The following is an 18,033-nucleotide window of genomic DNA, read 5'->3' as shown; positions in this document are numbered from 1 at the left end:
CTGTACCAAAGCTAACCAGAAGCTAACCAGAAGCCAGGAGAAAGCTACAAGGACAGAAGGACTGCCTCCACCGCAACACACACACACACACATACACACACAGTGTTGCCTCTTTACATCCAGTTATTGACAAACCAGTTCCAAATTGCTCCTCCCAGTGAATACAAACCATCATTTTTTTTTTTTTTTTGACTTCCCAGGCATGCAAACCCCCAATAGAAAGTCACAAGCTGTCAGATAGCCGCTCATTTCTGGGAAGCTGTGGTTAAATTCTCACATTGGTAGATCCAGCCAACGTATGCACCTCAGATCGAAAGGCCTGGTCTCTCCCCCCTCCCGGTTAGATTCTTACCTCCAGTTTCGAAGTCACCTCTAGTAGCTTTCTCTCAGATCTCTTCCCTCTGCTCCTCCGGGAGACTTGGGGGCAGGAGCAGCTGGCCTCAGGGTAATCCGCAGGAGCTGTGCTGAGCGAGCCCCAGAGACCTTGTCATTAGCCGGAGCACCTGCTAACAGCCCCAGCACAGGGCAGGGCAGGGCGGGGCGGGGCAGGGAGGGGCGGGGCAGGCTTCTCGGGGGACACTGCCCTCCCCAGGTCCCCCGGGCTGTCCTGCTGTCCCAAGCCCCGGCTCCTGCAGGACGTCGCCAATGCTCCTCTCCGCGGGCTACGGATGTGCGGGAGGACCCCTCCCTGCTCCTGCTCGGCGGGTGGAGGAGGTTATGAAAAGGCTGTAATGCAATCCTAGCCCAACTCTCACTTGTCAAAACTCCACGGCATTCCAGAGTCCTTTCCCCTTCACCCCGTCCTCTGCAGGGAAAAGGAAACCGCGCCCGGAGGGTTGCACCGAGTTTGGGGTTTCTCTTTCAGACAGTTTTGTTTACATCTAGTGCGCGGGAGCTTCCTGCGGTGAACTGGGAAAACGCTCCCCCACCTCCCGGCATCCTGATACCCCCAACCCTGGCTGGAGTTCTCCTCGACGCTCAGAAGCTGCACCCCCCTAACATCATTCATTTCATGACTACTCCACTTCACCATCAGCAGAAGCCAGGCTTCTTGTGGGGGCGGATGAACCCCCCTCAACTAAAATCACAACTATCCTACTCGGCGGGATGTCCGGGAACTTTCCAGAAACTCCAAATCAGATTCCTTCTGTTGGAATAACCAAACTCACCACCCCTGAATTACAATCGCCAGTGACTGCACGGCTAAAGCATTTCCTTTATACCTTCTCCGCTCGCCTGCCCCTCCCACCTTCTTCTGCAGGGCTCAGTCAACAAGTCATCCCCGAGAGGCCGGATTGGACTTGGGCAGCTCAGCCATTTCTCCAGCTGCAAACTGATGAGGAAGCCCGACCCACGAGGGCCGACTTGTTTATGTCACACCCACCGAAGGCTTCCTGTCTTAAATTAATGAGAATGCAAGAAGGCTAAGGAAAACAATGTTTGCTTTTCTTTAAGTAGGCGAGAAGGCTGAGAAGAGCGCCCCCCCCCCCCCGCGTGCGCGCCCCGCCCCGCCCCATCATTCCATGGCTTTTCAAAACTTCAATTGTATTTTATTCTATGTTTCCATTCCTAACACTTGTTGAGACGTAAAAGCACTTGCTGTGCCAAACCTCAAACCATTAAGGAACTTCTGCTCAAACAAAACACGTTTCACCTGGCTCTGGAGGACTCCAACTTGGTGCTCCAGGCAGGAGTTGAGCTAGTGATACAGTTGAGCTCCCGAGGTTAAATGCAGGAATGTCGGCACAAGCTTGCTGCCGCCCTGTGCCTCCCTCCTGGGACTTGCACAGACAGACACACACCCTCCCAGCTCCTTGGATTTGTATCAAAACCTTGTACTGTTCCGCTTCGCCCTGTATCTTCGAGTTATCATGCTCTTCCTGGACATCTCGCAGCCCACGAAAGTAAGTCAGCTTTGCAAAGGACGAATCTTGTGGAATTCGACGCGATTAATTATAATGGAGGAAGCCAAAGGAGGCTGCAATTCCCAGCACCATTACTACCACTGGAATGGGTAATTAGAAAATAGGAGCGGCCAGCCCGTGTCAAGACAGGGCTGGAAGTCTGCCCACACCCGAAAGCTGCCCAGGAGCACACGGTAAATAATTACCAAAATTACCAATTACCAGCCCTCGGATTACCCCCAGTTGCTTCATTCAGACCAGCAAAAGAGCAAACCAGAAACAGGTAGGAAGGCCATTCCTTCTTTGACAGTTTAATCTCAAAATGTGAGGCCCTGACAGAGCCAACACCGCCTGGTGGAGGTCCCAGGAACGCTGCGTGTCAGGAGACTAGCTTTGGGAGTCAATTCCTCAAAAAGACTTCATGATTTCTGCATCTCCACTCTTAAAGGAAAAGCATCTGGCTTCCAGACAATAAAACTTTGTAAACTTTTTTGTTCCATTTGCAACTTCTTTTAGCCAGAGAAACTCTTCCACAGCCTTGTATATGTAGGTGTATAATTTAAATATACAGATCGAACATTTACTGATAATACAGCATAAAAAAATTGATGAAAGCAATTCTTTGGTGGACAGGTGATTTTACCTTTATTAAAGGTGAAAGCAAATCTATATGCTAATGAGATGGATGATCCTGTTTATTTTTTACATAAAGAATCAAATCTTGGGTGGAAAAAATGGATATTGCAGGACACCGGGTACCCTCAGCATTTTCCAGAGTTGTTCGATATGTTCTAGTCAGCGCTGAGGCTGCTGTTTCGCACAAAGGGCAGGCCTGGTGAGGTGGAGAGAGCGCACCTTTAATCCCAGTGCGTGGGGGGCAGAGGCAGGCGGAGCTCTGGGTGTGTGTGGCCAGCCTTTTCTACAGAGCGAATTCCAGGCCAGCCAAGGCTATGTAGCGAGACCCTGTCTCTAAAAATATCAAAACAAAAAACGTAGTACAAGATGGCAGAAGTATGTTTAGGGCATTTCAGACGTTGCTAGAAGTTCTGTCCTCATTCCAAGCCATTATTTATTTAACGTTTTGAGTTGTTTGGTTTTTTTTTTCCATAAAACTCAATTTTTGCAGCTTACACGATACGTTTTAAAATCAAACATTCTAATAGAACCCAATCCAAAACCATACTACTAATTTGATACTTATAGTCTAAGAAATGACTGTAGGAAAATTTTGTCTGTTCTATAATTGAACCGTTATGGTTCTAGGAAAGCAGGAAGCTTTGTAGAGTCAAAACACCGCAGTTCCTAACATAAATGGTCTGAGGGGAGGTGTGTCAGCAGAGTCGTCATTGTGAGGTGTGATGACACACACACAGTGCTTGCGTTACCATGTGTGCTGAGAATACCGGTCAGTTTGTAATGTGCTTGTGGTTCAAGAAAGGAGCCTTGAGGTAGACCTCTCACACCTATGTTAAAACAAAAGACAAAAAACAAAACAGGGCTGGAGAGATGGCTCAGCAGTTAAGAGCACCAACTGTTCTACCAAAGGTCCTGAGTTCAAATTCCAACAACCACATGATGGCTCACAACCATCCATAACAAGATCTGATGCCCTCCTCTAGAGAGTCTGAAAACAGCTACAGTGTACTTACATATAATAAATAAATAAATCTTAAAAAAAACAAAACAAAACAACAACAACAACAAAAAACCCAAACCCAAAACCCAGACATGATAGTATGACGGGACTGCAGACTGAGACAGAGGATTCCTGGTCTTGCTGGTCAGCCAGTCTAGTCTAATTTGCAAGCACAGGTCCAAAAAAAAGACTCCTCAAAAAACCAAGTTGGACAGCTCCAGAAGAACACCTGGGGTTGTCTTCTGACATCCACACATACACACGCATACACACTCACACGCATACACACACATTCACAGACATACACACTGACACACACACTCACACATATACAAACTCTCACACACACATACACACACATATACTCACACACATATATACACACTGACACACATTCACGCACACATACACAATCACATACACATACACACACTCATACACATACAAACTCACACACACATACACACATTGACACACACTCACACATACACTCACACACATACACACACACATATACACTCACACATACACACACACACACTCACATATACACTCACACACACACTCACAGTGGGGGTGACGAGGGAGAGCATTGGAGAACACCAAGGATGATACACTGAAGTTATATCCTTGTGAAGACACAACCCAGGCAACCACCTCAGATTCTTTGATTTTGAATTCATTTTAGACACTGGGCATTAAGAAACTTTTTACTATTTCCAAGTTTTCCACTTCCCTGCATTGTGTTATGATGAGGTCATGACCCACGGTTTAGGAAAATTCGGGTATCATAGACAATGACTCTCCCTCCCCTTTCCAGCTTTCCCACCACAGGTGGACATTTTTGTGGACTCGCCAGCATCTTTTCACAGGACATTTCACCATCATACGAGTTCCACGGGAGCTAAGCTCAACTTGAATGGTTTTCTAATAATAATTCCAATAGCGCCTTTTCCTGTTTGACTGTCTTTCTGGTTGTGCTTCATGTGTTAGCATCTAGCTTTCTCCAAGCCTTCAATCTGGTACAGAATTTATGCTGGGTAAATCCATGCTGCTTATAGTAATCTACAATTTCAAGGATAATGCAAATAAATATCCCTCTTCCCCACTGAAGATCAGCGTAGGGTGTATATGAGCTAGAGGATTAGCAATTGTTCCACATCTGCATAATGTCTTAATGTCAGGAGAGCTTTGGCGAACATACGACATTCTCATCAGCCTGACAGAAAGATAGGAACCGGGATGTCTTCCCCTCCCCAGGTTCCACTTCTGACTGGAAAAGAGATCAGCGGCTCAGTAAACAAAGGAGGACTTCAAGTGTGCACCATGATTTTATCCTGGGTCTGGTTTCAATAATGCTTGAAATCTCAATCTCTCTCTCTCTGTCTCTCTTTCTCTCTCTGTCTCTCTGTCTCTCTGTCTCTCTCTCCCTCTCTCTCTCTCTCTCTGTGTGTGTGTGTGTGTGTGTGTGTATACACCCAGAGACTACGAATAACATGAATCCAAGAGGGAATCACTGATATGTTAAGAAAATCCAAAGTAGCTTCAACACATTAAGGAAATGGCTCATTAAAAACAGTTTGGCGTTCAGCATGATGGCTGATTACCAAATTGTATCCTCAGGGGTGATAATCAGCAGGGACAGGCACAAATGCGCTTAGTGTCTTGATTCCAGAGAAACCGGGTAAGAGTAATGAGATCAAAGCCGGCCATGCATTGACTAAGAATTCACCCAGGAGATCTGACAAGAGTCAGGCAACACAGTATCAGAATGTTCGTAATGGTGGCGCACCTCCTTAAAACGAAGTGTGCCACGGCTCCCTATTTCATGATAACAAATTTGACGGCAGACACACTCTTCTTCTTAAGAATAACGTTCAGTCCGAGGTCCTTTATTTAAAAGAAGATGTAGAGACACTGGAAGGGTTCCAATAGAGAACTGAAATGATTAAGGAGAGAGAAAAATAGAACCTATGAAGCAAAGGTTAAAGGACCTGGAGTTGTTTAGTCTGTTGCAGAATGAGTGCTTCACGAAAACTTAACGGAATTCTCCCGTAAAGAGGATGCAGGCCAGCTGTTCTTCATCTCTACGGAAGACAGGAGGGGTTAAGAGACTAAATATACCATTAAAATTTGGGTTAGATATAAAGAAGACATGCTTATCCTAATACATACCAGCTTAACATAAGAACAGCCTCTCATTACATCAGTGATAATCTTCACTTAGCAGCAGCCATTCTGAGTGAGTCTTGCATGATTAGTCTTGTGCTGAAGAACTGCCCCCATTCCCTGCGCGCGAGGACTGCGAGGACTGGAGTTTCTCAGGTACTCCATTCGATGCTGGCCTTCCACGGTTGCTATGAACTCACGGGAAAATGCCATGCTTTACCCAACCTGGACCTTTGCCTTGGGGTGGGTACCTCTAAGAATACACCGGTCCTTGTTTACTGAACCTAAGTATATTTAACATAAGTGTATTTCATGGATGCACTCATATGTAGGAAGCACGGCTTCATCAACCCAGAAGTCGGTGATAGCCATGAGTTATTAAGCTCTTACTAGTATTGTGTAGGCACCGGGACCATTCTATTTTATCTCGTTTAGGTTTTGCAGGATCTCTGTGAAGTGGGAGTAATTACTGGTTTTGAGTAACACAAAGAAACTGAGTCACAAAGTGTTTAAGTAACAGAGCTAGTAAAGGCAGGAGTGTGACCCATTCCGTGAGACTCAGAAGGGTGTGCTTAATCACCACACCTCAGAGTCTCACCACCAAGGGCTCCTTCCCTTTCAGTGGGAGGAGACACTGAAAACCAAAACAAAGTACCCCAACCTAAGTTCAGACCAAATCTTGAGAAACGAAATGGTTTTTTCTCAGTATAACCTTGGAAGGGAAAGAGAGAGTCATCCCCTGACCAAAAAAAAAAAAAAACAGATTATCCAAACAAAGAACAAACCAAACTGAAGAATCCAAACAAAACAAAATAAAACAAAAAAAACCCCCAGGGGCTGGAGAGATGAATCAGCAGTTCAGAGAAACTTGCTGCTCTGGCAGAAGACTGGAGTTCAGTTTCCAGCACCTAGTTCCCTTCTGGTCTCCATGGGTACCATGCTGCCCCTGTTAGGATTCTGTCTAAGCTCCACCCCACAATTACCTGGCAACATCCAGGTACGCCCCGCCCCACAGTTGCCTGGCAACACCCAGGTATGCCCCTCCCCACAATTGCCTGGCAACAGCCGGGTAGGCCTGGCCCACTATAAAAGGGGTTGCTTGCCCCTCCCTCCCTCCCTCCCCCCCTCCCCCCCTCATCCACTCTTGCCTCTTGGCACTCTCACCTCTCTCCTCTCTGCCTTCTTGGACTCTCCTCCCCTCCCCTCCCCTCTCTCTCCATGAGGTCATAGCCACCCTCCACTTCTCTACTCTCTCCATCTCTGCCTCTCTCTGCCTCCACTACCTCATTAACTCCCATCCTCTGCCCTGAACAAACTCTGTTCTATACCATGTCTGTGTGTGTCAGGTCCCTCAGGGTAAGGGATTTCTGGGCACAGGCCGCTGGGACACCCCCTTCCCCAAACTGCTGTATACATCTCTAAACCTCTTTCTCTTTTTATGAACCCAACAGCAAAACAATCATACACATAAAATAAAATCTCTAAACCTGGTAGTCATTCATTTAGAAGTTAAGTTTCTGTAACTGAACAAATACTAATGAGTTGTGTTGTGAGGCCCTAAGACAACCTAGAAAGAGATTCCCAGGATGGTGGCGGGTAAGGCTGATGACAGTCATTTCCTGGGGTCTTATCCCACATCCTCTATGAGCTTTCAGATCCAGTGGTGTCTTTTGGTTTAGCATCCATGAGAACACACATGGCTGGGTCACGTATTTCCCAGTGGCAGCTACTTTTAGATCAAAACAGGCTCTGTTACGGAGGCCTATTGAGTCCTGGTGTTTATCAACAAGGGATGAGTCAGATGAATGAAGCAGACACCAAAATGATTTTTAGAAAGGCAGATGAACTGCATTGGAACACAAAATAAAAGCCTTGATCCCAATCACTCCTAAAGGCAGATATTTCCCATTAGGACAATTTATCCTGAGTCTATAAACAGAGAGGCATCATTATACAAGTGTTTGCTAGCAGATCTAAACCGTATGTAACTATAAAAAGCCCAAGAGAAACAGCAAGCGGAAATTCCCAGGAGAAGATTCCCCAAGATCCCCAGGCACATCCAGGCCGAGAGCTCTCCATAGATACAAAGGCAGTGGCTGACACTGGCTGCGCCAGGTTCAGGAGGAAACCTCCTGATTCTGACAGAGAACCTATTACAGAACAATACCCATTAACTAACAATGCTAATCCTCCCCAGTCAGCTGACACAGCAAGAGGAGTGGTGACTTACTGGTGTTCCCAGATCGAGTTGACTGGAGCATGAATCAAAAGGGTCTTCAGTTAGTGTGACTATCTGGATAGATTCATGAGTGGCATCTTAAGAGAGGCTGACACTGTCTCTTTCTCCTTGAAACCTTCCTGCAAAGATGGTGTCAACACAACTAACTCCTTGCGGTTCCCACAGAGGTACTCAACCATTTGTGACGGTAACTGACCCAAAGATAACAACTTGTGGTCTTTCCATGCATATAGTACGGGGAACTGTGGGCCCTGCCTACAAGGCATCTTTGCAGCCTTTCATTCAAGAGCTATTATTTTTACAGCAAGAATTCTAACCTCTAGTGAAGTACAGCAGTATCAAACGCTAACAACCCATCCATCCTTCACTGTCTAGGGTCCAGATTCCAAGTTCTTCCCTAGGCCTGCCACAGGTTAACTCCTTAAATTCTTATTTCAGACATGTCGTACAGCAAGTCATCTTTTTATAGTCTCCTGAAGTAAGTTTTGTTTTGCTCGAACAAAATACCCGATACAATTAACTTCTTAACTGAAAGATGTTGGCTCATGGCTCTACAAGTCCATGTCCATGATTAGGCAGACCATTGTTTCTAGGCCTCTGTTGAGGATGGTTGTTAGGCTGTCTAAGCTCCACCCCACTGTTATCTGGCAACAGCCAGGTATGCCCCGCCCCACCGTTACCTGGCAACAGCCAGGTAGACCCCGCCTACTATAAAAAAGGCTGCTCAGCCCCTCCTCTCTTTCTTACTCTTATTCTCTCTTAACTCTCTCACTCTCAGCCTCTCTCTTGCCCCTCTTGGGCTCTCCTCCCCTCCCCCCTCTCTCCACAGGGTCACGGCCGGTCTCTGCTTCTCTACTTTCTCCCTCTCTCTGCCTTTCTCTGCCTCTTCGGCCCTCTTAACTCCCCTCCCCATGCCCTGAATAAACTCTATTTTATTCTATGCCAGTGTGTTTGTTTGGTGCCTTGGGGGAAGGGATGCCTCTGCATGGGCCCGCCGGGGCACCTCTTCCCCCACACTGCCGTATATCATATTCTCTAACCTCTTTCTCTTTTTATGATCACAACAGTGATAATGCTGGAAAATTCTGGTCGGGGAGAGCTGAGCAGCTCCTGGTCAAGAAGCAGGAAAGAAAGAGCTTTGGTCTCACAGTCTTCTTTGGGGGATGACAGTAATGACCCAAGCCTTCTTACATACTATGCCTTCCTAGAGGTCCCCAGACCCTAGTGTCTGGGTTGATTGGTGCCTTTAACAAATGGGTCTTTGCAGTCCCACTGAACACCTAACTACAGCACAGCATGAGGACTGGAATTCATATATTTTTTAATTTTATTTTTTTTTAGACAATGAAACTAGGCCACAAGACCAGCAGTGTGGCTGTGGCCACACATGAGTAAGTTGAGGATTTGGAACTCAGAGCCCAAGTGAAAATCTTGCCTGTCCATCATTGTTACACAGTGCTGTGTATCTAAATCTTATTGTGTGCCAAGACCACAGTCAGAGAGACCCACTGACTTCAGACCTTAGGAGGGTGCCTGACTCACTGTACCAGTCATTCTGGAACCCACAGAATCACAAAGGCCTGATGTCTGCAGAAGGTGTTCCCTGGCCTCCCCAGCCTGCTGCTATGTCTCCCTTCTGAGCTCACTATCACTGATTTTCCAATAAACTCATTGTAACTTACCTGGCTCTTACATCTCTCTAACACTCACCTCCGAGAATTCTATGTCTGTTCAGAGATATTATGGAAGAAGAAAGTTTAGATTCCACAACTATTACCCACAGGGCTTTGGTGAATTACTTAACATTTCTGACTCTTTGTCAAGCTCCTCTCTTTAGGTTTTACAAAGAAGGAAGATTAAAGTCAAAGGTGCATGTGGAGCGTCTGGGATGACGTATGAGAACGTAAGCCTGGGGTCCGTACTCAGGACCCATTTTACATCTTTCCCGCACTGTATAAAAGACATGTGTAATGTCTGGAGATGTTTCTGTAGTCAGGCCTACAAAGAGTACTTCTTCTGGCATCCAGTGAATAAGGGGCCTGAGATGCAGCTACATATCCTCCAAAACAGAGCAGAACCCCCAATGACTTCCTATTTCAAAGCATGGAGAGTGCTCCCGCTGAGAAATGATGTGGTGAGCCCTTAAAAAGCCACCAGGAATCTAAGCCTCAGCCTCTCCCTTCTGCTGCTCTCCTACCATCCAGTGCTAACACGAGGAGCTCCACCAAGCTGTGCATAAGCACAGTAGATGCATGAGCCCTGCTTTGCGGTTGATGCCCAAGTTGGGGGGGAAAGGCCTTGCCACAGCAGAGGCTTTATGGAGCCAGATGACTGCTATATGCCAAGCCCCCAAATACTTGTGCCCAGGGAAAGCAGTCCTGATGATGAGAAGGGAGCTTGGTATGGGAACCAGTTAAAGGAAGTCTGAGCTGACCTTAGGGGAACTGAAGCACTGAGACAAAGGGTACTTCTCCCTGGGGCCTCCTAAGTGACTGTCACTAAGTGTTAACTAAGTGTTGTGGTCACTCCCTCAGCAATTGTCAGCCTGTGCCAGAGCATCAATACAAGAGCCAGGAGGCCATGGACAGATCGGATCTGTTCAGTCTCAACCCCGACCCTCCCGCCCCTCCCACAGCAACCCTAACCTGGAACCTGGGTCAGCTTCAACTCAATGAATGCTTGCAAGATGACAGATGAAAGAAATGGGATGGGAGAGGAAAGGACACGCAGCTGTGACTTGGAGACGTCAACCGGTTCAGCCAAATAAAAGGCTGCACTCCTGGATAGCGTATAAATCACATTAACAGAAACCAGAGGGGAGAGGGAGATTTCCACCCTCCTCCATACTCCAGACTTGATGACAACATTTTCTATTTCTGCCTTTTACAGCCAGAAGGCCTGGGTGGTTTCTGTGTAGCCGGGTAGATGAGAAAGTGTGAGATGTAACCGTCTCCAGTCATCTTCAGGTACTGCCTGCCCAGGACTGTGCAGACACAAGATTTCTCTTACCACAGTCCTGCATGTTTTGTTTCTAGCTGTTGTCACCTGGATAGTTCCTATTTACGTCTCATGGCTCAGTGTGGATACCATTTTCTCCAGGAAAACCCACCCCTAGAACCTTTATAGGGCCTTCCTTGGTTCCTCATTGGTAGCCTCCCTGTCAATCATCAATCTGTTCACTCTTGTAGACTGTCCACTCTTTCAAGGGAGGTCAGCCAGCCTTGTTTATTGTTCTATTCTAGGGCCTACCTCTGAGCCTGGTGCAAACAGGTGCCTGATGACTGACTACTGGTTGGACGAGTGTCAACCATTTTGGGTTTACATTCATTCTTGAATTTATTGAATGCCTATTAGGGAAAAGGCACAGGGATGGGCATGTATCATGGTTCATAACAGGCACTCAATAGATTCCGGAATGAATATTAACCCAAAATGGTTGACACTCATTTATTCAACCAATATACATCAATATGCACCAGGCACAGAGATGGGTCCTGGGAAAACAAGTACTAATTTCCCAACACTGACAATATTGACATCAAAAAGAACTGTGGCTGTGCTGGCAGGATGGCTCAGTGGGTAAAGACCCCTACCACCAAGCCTGATGACCTGAGTTCAATTCCCAGGTCCCACACGGTGGAAGCAGAGAACCGATTCCCCCAAGTTATTCTCAGACCTCTATAGGCACTCTATGGCACAGGCATGCCCAGCACCCCCTTCTCCATCACACACAGAAGAAATAAATGTACTTAGTTTCCTGCTAAACTCTCCTATGTATTCTCCACTTGTTTGTTTGTTTACTATTGAGACGGGTATCCCAGACTGGCCTTAGACTTGCTATGTAGCAAGGATGACCTTGAACACCTAATCCTCCTGCCTCCACTTTCCATATGCTGGTATTCCAGGCATGCATATCTGGTTTATACCATGCTAGGGATTGAACCTGTGGCTTTGTACATGCTAGACTCTATCAACCAAGCTTCATACATGCCCAGTGCCTGTATTTTCTTTTTAATCATCTCCAAACCACAATTCTTGAAGTATAAACGAAGAAAGAAATCAAGCCACTCAGAAACTCTGAAATTTAACTTTCTAGAGTCTATTTAAACAGGCTTTCTGCTTACCGACTGAGCAGAGGCTACCTGTGCGATCACCCCTGAGCCTGCTGATGGCCCGGGGTGTCCTACACGCTTCGTCTCAGCTGGAATTTACTTTAAAACATTTCGGGTCAGACTGATTTCAAGCGATGCCAACCACGTTCTATGCCCCAGAGGCAGTGGGCTAATGTTTGAAGGACACGTACCAGGACTCAGCCCTCTCGAACTGCATCAAGCACTTGAAATATCATTATCCGAATCTGCAGCAGAAGGTTCTGCAGTTACCGAACAAGAAGTCAGCAATCTTCTCTTCACCTGTCTGATTTGAGATTGTCAAGAGACTTGGTGACAAAGGTCTGTAAACATCTCTAATGTTGCTGGCTGGGCTATGTGAGTCCGCCTTACCAGCTCCTGTAAGCCAGCTTTAGTGATATAGACAGACCAGGGTCCGCCAGTGATTCTGTTACTGGGGGTGATGACCAAGCCTGGTGAGTCTTCCTTCAGAGCACTGTTGAGTGTTCTGCAGGGTGAACCTGCTGAGAAGAAAGGTTCACTGGAGATGACACCAAACCAAGAAAAGCAGGTCTTGGGACCAGTTCTGCATCTGCTTGCCAATACCCACGGCATCTGGCCTGGCTGGCATCCAGGACTGACTTTCACACGGAATCACCACCTGGTACTGGGGTCCTAGGTCAGGGATGCCCAATTCGCGACCTTTCCTGAGAATTTCAAGCTATTAATGTTGAATGGTGACTAACTAATCATCTCAGATGGGTATGCGACAGGCATTGTCCTTCCTTGGTGTCTTGGGGGAAAACTCATTTATGTTTCAACACTCAGCTCAGAGATCTGCCCCTACCCCCTGCACTGCAAAGGTTTTTCTTGATAAATGATCTCCTGCCTTAGACCGTTGAGAGTGAGTGGCAGGTAAGCTGAAATCCTGGAAAGAGAGCGATCATATATGGAGGTAGGTAGGTCTCCCCTCTTGCCTCGGTGGCCACAAATGATGAGCACTCAGGAAACGGGGGTATGCTGGACGACAGAACTCACTGTGCACCAAAGTGATTTCCTTTTGCTACTTCCCTGTCACAGCTCCCCTAAGCCCACCACGCCTCTTCCATATCTCCTCTGCCTAAGCATTCTCCCTTCTCCAACTCCTTTTACATTTAGTTACTTCACCGTGGAGAGGACTTCTAGTTCCTTCCACGTCAAGCCCTCCTTCTGGGATCAGTGTCTCTTAAATACCACCCCCCACTCCTTTCTCCCGTAATGGCTCAACTCACTGCACTATTCCATCTTATCAAAACTTGAGATGGGCTCCAGCTTCCAGAACCCACCCCTCCCCCCCATACCCCCCCCCTGAACTTTCCCGGCAATTATTTTACTTATGGGGAGTGTTTAACCACTCCAACCAGATGTCCCATAGCCATTTAGTTATTTACTAAATATACAATGAAAAAGAAATCTTCCTGAACTCTAACCTGATAGAGTCTGTTTTGTTTGAGACAGGCTCTCACTATGCTACCTATACATAATCTTTTATTGTTGTTGTTGTTGTTATTATTATTATTATTATTATTATTTCCCTTTTTTTGAGACAAGATCTCCAAGTTGTGTTCTGCCTCGCCCAGCCTCCCACGTGCTGGGGTCACAGATGTGAGCCGTCACACCTGGCCTGATGTAATATTTCACTCACACTTAAGCCCACTAATAAGTGTCCTGTCAGTGGGAGATGGTCTGATTATTCTCTTCAGAGACAGGACACCTGGGCAGTGTGGAGCTCTGCCCCTGTGTCTGCCTCCCTTGCCTGAACCACACACTCAAGCTCCTCTTGTCCTGGGCTAAAAGCAAATCAAAATCAAAAAAGCATGTTCCAGCCTCCAGAGGTGTTTGGCTTTGCTTGGCCCCTGAGAACTGTCACCGAAAGGAAAACCCACTGCAGCTGCTGTGTGACCTGTAGGCCTGGCCCATGCCCAGTCTTTCCAGGTGGCTCTAATAGCGAGCAGCACGTTACTGAGAAGGGTCTACTATAAACTCTTCAGTAGATCCAAAGGTAAGCGGTATGCCAGAGGCTGTCCTGTTTCCTTACAGACATATCTAGCATGTCTGAGGCCTCCCTTCCCAAATGGGTTCATGTGCTGGCAGAGAAAATACAAGGGACTCAGTTAAACTTAAATTACAGATACAAATATATACATTTTTATTCCAACTCCTAAATATTGCATGGGATTTCTTTTTATTATTGACTACTCTGGTGATATTAGTTTATAGCTGCTATTTGCCTTTTTATAAGATGCTCTTTTATTTTATGCACACACACAAGTATAAGGCCTTGTTAAAAATCAGAAGCCTTGAAAATAGCCTTTGTGGTATCTGCCTTTCACGGATGCCTCCCTACAAGGAGAGGGCTAATCGCTCTCTCTATGACCGAGTTGAGGCCCCTACCTCTCCCTCACCTTCCTCGCTCAGTCTGTAACTCTCTCCATGACCAAGTTCAACCACCTTAACCCTTCTCTTCCCAAGCAATTATCATTCGATTGTGTGTTTCACCTTTACATGTCAGTGAGCCACATTAAGGAAATACTCAACAGGTACGAAACACCGCCAATCCTTCTGAATTGACCCCAAGAACCAGATTCCTGTTCCTAACCACGCCACGCTCTCTAACTCCAGGATCTCTGATCACACCCACCATTTCTCTCCATCCACTAGAGAGGTTCCTACTCGGAGAGAGCGAAGGACCAGGTGAAGCTTTGAAGGAAGTTATTTCCATCGAATGAAAAACCCAGGTTTTTCTCCAAGCCTCAGGAGGTACCTCAACCAATCGAAGCCATGTTGTTGACCCAGAGCACTATACAAAGGACCAACCTAGCTCTACCTAAAGGATGAGGAACCCACCTGTAGAAGCACTCTGAGGGAGAGGGTCTAGAGGGGGCCATATAAGGTGACCAGGATTGCATGTGAGAGCTCTGCAGAGAGAAGGGGCTGGGGAACAGGCAATGGCTGACATCTGGTGGAGTTCTAGGTGGAGACCTGGGGATGGAGGGCATCAGGGAGAGCAGGAAGAGTTGTTATTGTGCCAGGGAGGTGGGAGCACCTTGAACCATCAGTCGCAAAAACACTGTTAAAGGCAGTCATGGTAGTAAAACCATGAGTCATATCATGGCTATTAGTAAGACATAGTAATTGAGCGAGCGTTCATTAGATATCCTAATAAAGGGTTTCCATCATGATATGAGCATCGTCACTTTCATCTGGCCGTCTTTTCACCCACAAGGAAGGAGCAGCACAGATCATTACACCCACTCCTCAAGGGGATGGAAATGCAGTGACAAAGATGGAACTTCTGGGCCCACCAGGATGGTGCCATGGATAAAAGTGCTTGCCGCGCATATCTAGGGACCTGAGTTCGATTCCCAGAGCCCACATAATGGTGAAAGGAGAGACTCTACAGAGATGTCCTCTGATACAGGCACTGTGGCATGTGTGCCCACCCAACCCCACTCTTTAGAAATCCAGGCTTTCTAAGGATTCAGGGTTCCTCCCTGGTCCATGTGCGAACCAGCAGAGCCTGGTCGGGAAGCTGCTTTTGGACTTGTCTCCACACCCTGGAAGGATGTGCTACTGATTGGGTGCTGGGCTGCAGGGGCAAGCCTGACACAGGAGAAGGAGGCTTGGGTTTCTGACCTCCTTTGTTGGTCTGCATCCTCTCATTTATACCTGAGGGTAAAGCAATTAGCCCCTCGTGAGCGGTGTGCTGGCACCTAGCATAAGCGTTTGTCTGAACAATGAGTATAATTGTGGGTTCAGAGCTCACTTGTGTAAAGGATTTAAATGTATGCAAATCCTCACTACAACAGGAATGAGATGAAGGAAAACTGGTAGTCTTCCAAAGCTACCACAAGGCACATCAAGTTACATGTTTTCAGAAATGACAAAAGAACGTTACAAGTTAATAACAGTTCCCCATTTGCTGAGTGTTCGCCCTGTGGCAGGGACTGTGATGAGTCTTCACGTACATCTCTTTTTCTAATTCTAGATAGTGTTTTCTTTCTTCCCTTTTATACAGGAAAACTTTGGAGTTAAGAAATTGCACAAAGTCGCTTGTAGAGATGGCTCAGTGGTTAAGAACACCGCCTGCTCTTCCAAAGGACCTGGGTTCAATTCCTAGTACCCACAGGGTTGGGAGTGGCAGCTCCCAACTGTCTGTAATTCAAGTTCAGAGAATCTAACAACCTCGTTCAGATACACATGCAGCCAAATACCAACACACAAAAAATATAAAACAAACAAACAAAAAAGAAAAAAGAAAAGAAAAGAAAAGAAACTGTCACACAGTTCATCTATGCTGGGGTCAAGGTTCATCAAGTCCATGAACTTAAGTGTATAGAGACCACAAAATACCATCTATCTACAGATAGATGTCTAGATACTGTGTGTATTTGTCACTATATAGGTGCCCAATTGAGAAGAATATTCACCCAGCACATCAACAGGGTGGGATGGTGTTCTTCTTTTATGCTTTCCTGAATCGAATACACACTACTTTGTAACTGAAACATGTTTGTGTCAGTTGCTAAACATGGCAGGCCACACCAGGAATCCCTATACTCACGAGGCTGAGGAAACAAAAAACAAACAAACAAACAAAAGATAGCTGGGCGGTGGTGGTGCATGCCTTTTATGCTAGCACTTGTGAGGCAGAGGCAGGTGGATTTCTGAGTTCGAGGCCAGCCTGGTCTATAGAGTGATTTCCAGGACAGCCAGGACTACACAGAGAAACCCTGTCTTGAAACAAAACAAAACAAAACAAAACAAAAACAAACAAACAACAACAACAACAAAGGCTGAGGTAGGGAGATTGCTATACATTTGAAACCAGCCTGGCCTACACAATGGCAGGCCACCTTTTGAGATCCTGTCTCAAGCAACCTAAAAACAAACAAACAAATCTGCAAAAGAGTTCTTATTTTGACAGCTAAATTTAACAATCAAACCAACATGGGATCTCAAAAAAAAATAGGAACATGGGACTGAAACGATAACTCAGTGGCTCTTGCAGAGGACCCCCACGTTAGTTTCCTGGAACGCATACCAGCGGGCTCCCAGCTGCCTGTAATTCTAGTACCAAAGGATCTGACCCCCATTTCTGGACTCAGTGGGCGCCTGCACTCACATATGTATGAACCCCACCCTGACACACTTTTTTTAAAACATAGGAAAATGTCTATTCTTTGGATGCAGGGGAGAGCATGAAGAACGCTATAAATAATCGCAGCATATTCAAGCTTCCTTCTAATTAAGCCCCTAGGGATCACCATCCCTCCAGAAACCATCACAACCAAAGGAACTTCTTAAGGATAAAAACTATATTTCTCTTTGTTCTCTAAAAGCTCAAGTTTTGCTGCGCTGTCTTTAGGGCAGTAGATCTGAGTTCTAAACCTCAAACTTGCTCCTGAGTACAGCGTCAATATTAACCCAACGAACCACCGATCACATCATCTTCATAATAGCAGCCACGGGTTCTTCAAACCTGTGGCCTTCGTTTATAGAATCTTCCCTTTGCCCTATTATTTAAACTTGAGAGCAAAGCATTTCTCTTCTCTAGTTACTGCTGAGGTCACAGCGCACAGCGCACAGTGCACAGCGGCAAACATCTGTCTTAACTGTTCCAAACTCTCAAGTCTTCTCCAAGGAGAGCAGCGATGATAAATGGAGACACCATCAGTCTCGTGAACAGAACGAGTCTTCAGAGATGACCTCTGTTGGGAAGGCAAGGAAATAAAGGCAAATGGAAGAAGCTCAAACGTCATGACCTCTTCCTGTTTGTCTGCAGCTGGGAATGACACTGGACGAGGTACAGGAAGTCCTGTCCCCAGAGCAGGGCGGCCAACCTCTTTCTGCTGGGAACTCTCAAGGGTCCTTTCAGGTGAAGTGACCTGGGGTGGCTGGAGGCAGGGGATTGGAGAAGCCAGGTGAGACACTGAG

General features: G+C 46.5%; 1 protein-coding gene across 3 annotated transcripts in view; it reads right to left on the bottom strand.

Annotated features, from left to right (window-relative positions):
• Pdzd2 (PDZ domain containing 2) overlaps nucleotides 1–18,033 on the bottom strand; it is a 386,071-nt gene that overhangs the window by 192,941 nt on the left and 175,097 nt on the right. Inside the window, exon 1 of one of the 3 annotated variants that reach the window (XM_052159552.1) lies at nucleotides 353–1,360. The exons of the other annotated variants lie outside the window; for them this stretch is intronic. The gene's annotated coding sequence lies outside the window, so the exon portion shown is untranslated. Of the gene's footprint in view, nucleotides 1–352; nucleotides 1,361–18,033 lie in introns of those variants that run through there. 3 annotated transcript variants of the gene reach the window in all.

This window comes from Apodemus sylvaticus, chromosome 16 (genome assembly GCF_947179515.1).
Source record: "Apodemus sylvaticus chromosome 16, mApoSyl1.1, whole genome shotgun sequence".
Taxonomy (NCBI): Eukaryota; Metazoa; Chordata; class Mammalia; order Rodentia; family Muridae; genus Apodemus; species Apodemus sylvaticus.
This window is presented reverse-complemented; position numbering and strand designations above follow the sequence as displayed.